We start from the raw sequence: 4,649 nt of genomic DNA on the forward strand, positions 1-4,649 counted from the left end.
TGCACCCAGCCCCGTACTCTGAGGGTTTCTTGATTATTTGTGTTTTTCATTCTTCCAAAAATGCATTTATTTCTGAAAAATTGTGGGCGTGGGGGGAGGGCGCCAGAAGGGATCCTCGCCTAGGGTGCAAAATACGCTTGGGCCGGCCCTGCTTTCACATCACCTACTGCCTGGTCCTGTTAAGTGGAGATGCCGGGGATTGAACCTGGGCCCTTCTGCACACCAAGCAGATGCTTTGCTACTGAGCCACGGCCCCTCCCTTCATAGAAAAGGTCCTGGGGTTCAGACTCTGGCATTTCCAGTTAGAAGCTTACAGATAGCAGTTGTTGGGAAAGACCTTCCTCAGCCTCCGCCAATCAAATTGAGCAATACTGAGCCAGAGGGACCAGTGGTCTGATTCTGTGACAAACTGGCACACAATGAATGTTGAAAATCTTGATATTGGGGTGTAGAAAGGCCCAGAGATGGCTGAGTAGGCTCCATGCCTCTCTAACTGCCATTAATTTCTGCAGGACCATCGCGGTATGTGGGATTTAGGTAAAGGTCAAGGTTTCCTTGCTCGAAAGCCAGTCGAATCCGACTCTAGGGTTGCGGTGCTCATCTCCGTTTCAAAGCCGAAGAGCCAGCGCTGTCCGAAGACGTTTCCGTGGTCATGTGGCCGGCATGACTAAACACCAAGGCGCACGGAACGCTGTTACCTTCCCACCGAAGTGGTACCTATTTATCTACTTGCTTGCTTTCGAACTGCTAGGTTGGCAGGAGCTGGAACTAGAGACGGGAGCTCACTCCGTCATGCGGCACTCAGGTCTCCAACTGCTGAACTACCGACCTTCCACAGCCTGCAGTTCAGCGTCTTAACCACTTGAGCCACCGCAGCTCCTATGTGGGATTTACCAAGTGGCAAAAGAAAAAAGAGATCCCTGCCCTGAGGAACTTACAATAGAAATATTGAACACGGGGAGACGACATGGGGGGGGAGGAGAGCGAAAAGATGAAACGGAGGTGTGCGTTTCAAACCATGTTGGTGGAGCCCGAGGTTCCTTGGAGGCTTATCGGTGGCTGCATAACAGTGGACAAGCTTTCCCTGGAAGAGAACCCTGGCTTTATCGTCCCACGTGCAGCCACCAGTGATTGGCACTTCACAGAGTGAGGGTAAGGCCTAACAAAGCAGCACGCAAGGGACCATGGCTCAGAGGCAGAGCATCTGCTTGGCATGCAGAAGGACCCAGGGTCAGTCCCCAGAATCTCCAGTTCAAAAGATCCGGCAGTAGGTGGAATGAAGGACCTCCGCCTGAAATCCTGGAGAGCTGCTGCCAGTCTGAGTAGACAATACTTTCCTTGATGGATCAAAGGCCTGACCCAGTATGAGGCAGCTTCCATGTTCCAGGCTGCTTCTGCACAGTTCCATGTTGCTCCTGCCCTGTAAGCTCTCACGTTTCACTACAAATGCAGAGGCATCCGCAGTGGCAACAGACTGTCCCCCCCCAGCAGTTTCCCCTGCATTCTCCCTGCTTCATCACCCTGTTGTAATGCCATAGCAATCTAGCAATTACTCATTATTTTTAAAAGCCTGGAAATGATCTCTGGTGGCACACAGGGTGATGGCAGCAGCGGCAGGGTCCTCACACAAGGGAAATGGTGCTGATGTGGGCAGGACATGAAATAATTGCCAACCCCACGGCGAGCAAAGGAACTTGGATGCCGATCTTTCCACAAAGATCATATCAAACCCAGAAAGAGCGCCGCAGAGTGCCCCCCCCCCGGAAAGTGCAAGAATGGATAACATCATTGTCATGGGGGATGCACCAATAAAATAGACTAGTGCAGTTTGGGAACCAAGGTGGAGCTGGGCAGCCGTTTGCAAGCAAGCAAAGTGGCCAAGGCATGTCCCCTAGAATACTCCCAGAATCCTCTGAACTCCACAGATCTTCCCAGGTAGGCTTGGTATTGTTTAGGTCTTCTAGGCCTTGCCCTCGCCCTGTGTGGACAGAAGAAGAGGAGGAGGAGGAGATTGGATTTATACCCCGCCCTTCACTCAGAGTCTCAGAGCGGCTTACAAACTCCTTTCCCTTCCCCTCCCCACAACAGACACCCTATGAGGTAGGTGGGGCTGAGAGAGCCCTTTTGAGAACTGCTCTTTCAAGAACAGCTCAGACAGAACTATGGCTTGCCCAAGGTCATCCAGCAGCTGCAAGTGGAGGAGTGGGGAATCAAACTGAGTTCTCCCAGATTAGAGTCTGTGCACTTTAACCACTACACCAAACTGGCTCTCTACACCAAACTGGCTCAGAGAGTGTGCCCTGCAACATAAGAAGAAGAGGTTGATGTGAGGAAGGTGGGGCTGAGAGAGCTCTGAGAGAACTGCTCTGACAGAACGTGTGACTGACCCAAGGTCACCCAGCTGGCAGCATGTGGAGGCGTGGGGAATCAAACCCGGTTCTCCAGATTAGAATCCGCCGCTCTTAACTACTACACCAAACTGTACTAGAGCAAACCCACATTCCCTTCCAGCTGCAAATGGCAGACAACAGAATCTCATGGTGGACAATCTGGCTTCATCAGCAAAGCTCGTCCATCACAACTTTCAGTCCCGGGATCCCCAATCAGCGTCTGAGAGACCCTGCCATTCCCTGCAAAGCCTGCTCTAGACCATCCTTCCAAGGATGGACAAACCTTGATGTAAAATATGTTCTCCACTGCAGGAAACTTTAGAAACCCAGAGAGGGTAGGAAGGGGTAGGCCACATGCAGCCAGGTCCCTCTTCCCTGGTGCTGCCCGAGGAGAGACAGAGGCTCGCTGGAGCTGGCTGGAGAGGCGGTGTGTTCGCTCAGGGCTGGCTCTCTCTGTCTGCTTAGCTTGGTCCCTCCCCTCCTTGGCTCTGGGAAGGGGAGAGAGTCACACCCATCCCAGGCTGAGTTACAAGAGCCCAACCCAGCGCCGGGAGCTGCCCACTCTGTGCGCTCCTGCTGCAGGGATATCACGGGAGCCTGCTTGCCAGGGCTCAGCCACCGCCTCCAGGAATCCCACACCAGATCGGGGTCTAGGCAGTACCGGGACATCGTCTGGCATGGCAGTGCCGGGCAGCTGAAGGCCTCTGACCCACAGGTACCAGCCCAGCGGCAAGGGAGGGAGGTTTGCATCTTGGGAGGAGAAATGTGATCAGTGCTACAGACTGGGTGGGCGAAGGACGTGTCACGGGGGGGGGTCCATCTTCTTTAGAGGACATCGATAGTGGGGGGCAGTTTTACCAGAGCTGGGGGGGGGGACTCTACTCAACTCCCCTCCCCAAAACTCGTGTTCTAAATATGTAAGTTTTTCATAAGGCTTTTTTTTTACAGGGGGGTTGCCAAACTGCCCTGCTTTGAGTGAGACAAATTGATATTTAAAAGTTTTTCCTTGCAGAAAAGGGGTCGCTTTGCGCCCTCTCTCTGTTTGCTGTGCCCCCCCCCCCCCCCCCCCAGATGTGACAGTGGCCAACGCCCTTGGCACACGAGGTGGGGCGCTGGTCTCTGGACTTTTTTTCTGCAGAGTTGATGGAAAGTTTGGAGAGTTGGGTGGCTGGTTGGCCGGCTGGGTGTGGGGCACTAGAGTTGCCAGAGCTGGGGGGCGTTGGTGAAAGGCTGTGCCCCCCTCTCAGATTTTTAAAAAGCGGCTCCCTAGAATACTTACGAAAGAGTTTGCTTAAAATGCCACCCACTTATTTGAGTTGTCTTCAGGGCAGTAATGGGCGTGACCCCCCACCCCCCTCTTGCAACTAGGAATCAGGGGCAGTGGGCGCGTGCAGAGTGTGGAAGGGAGAAATAACGCCTGGCATGGAGGCACCTCGGCATAGTGGAGATCCGAGCGCCGGTCTCCGGCAACGATTTGCGCGTGTTCGGGCTGCATGTGTGGAGCGGCGCACCAGGGGCTTGTTTACATGCTTGGGTTCCTCCCCCCTCCCTCTATTTTGGAGGGTCGCCTTGCGGAGCTCCGTCTGCTTTTTGGTGCTCGAAGGAGGTGGGTGTGCGCGTCTGCACGGAGGGATTAGGCGCGCACATGGCGTCGTGCAGAAGTGGACGTGGATGCGTGCTAGGCGGTGGCTTATTCCGGAGTGACTCCCTTTAGTAGAAGAAAAAGTTGCAGTGCAATCCCCAGAAAGCATAAATGAGAGAAGGGCAGAGTTGGTGTTTGTATAGACTTGGGAGTGGGGTACTGAACCTTTTCTATCTTCTCTATTTTTTTTTTGGGGGGGGGAAGTGAAGCCCTTTTAAATTCAGTAGGATTGCCCTGGACTAAGCGGCAGTGCAGCGTGCGGGGAAATGCGTCTTGCGGGAGGCTGTGGCGTGTCCCCAGGCGTCTGGGGCGCTCCTGCCTTCGAAGACCCTCCGCTCGCTCTGCTGCCTCGGGTCCTTCGGCGCGACTCCTTAGAAGGAGCGTGAACGCTTTTGCCGTCGAGGGGATAATTGGGTGAAGCTCAACATTACAGTTTCGTTAGATGTTTCACAACATTGCATTCAAGGCAGCTTTGAATACATTACATTACATCCCCCCCCCCCCCTCTTTCTTTAATTCGGATTCAGGCAGGAAAAGGAGTGGCATCTTTTCGCCCTTCTTCCTTTACTCCAACTTTGTACTTCTTCTCTCTCCTCCCCCCCCCCCGGCTTGGGAAG

The 4,649-nt window shown here is 53.8% G+C and overlaps 1 protein-coding gene across 1 annotated transcript in view; it reads left to right on the top strand.

Annotated features, from left to right (window-relative positions):
- The first annotated feature begins 2,966 nt into the window (after nt 1-2,966).
- The window catches only part of LOC107116362 (neuroblast differentiation-associated protein AHNAK-like), a 78,286-nt gene continuing 76,603 nt past the window's right edge, over nt 2,967-4,649 (top strand). Inside the window, exon 1 of the mRNA XM_015418260.1 lies at nt 2,967-3,105. The gene's annotated coding sequence lies outside the window, so the exon portion shown is untranslated. The remainder of the gene's footprint in view (nt 3,106-4,649) is intronic.

Source organism: Gekko japonicus, unplaced genomic scaffold (assembly GCF_001447785.1).
Source record: "Gekko japonicus isolate JY-2015 unplaced genomic scaffold, Gekko_japonicus_V1.1 scaffold3764, whole genome shotgun sequence".
Taxonomy (NCBI): Eukaryota; Metazoa; Chordata; class Lepidosauria; order Squamata; family Gekkonidae; genus Gekko; species Gekko japonicus.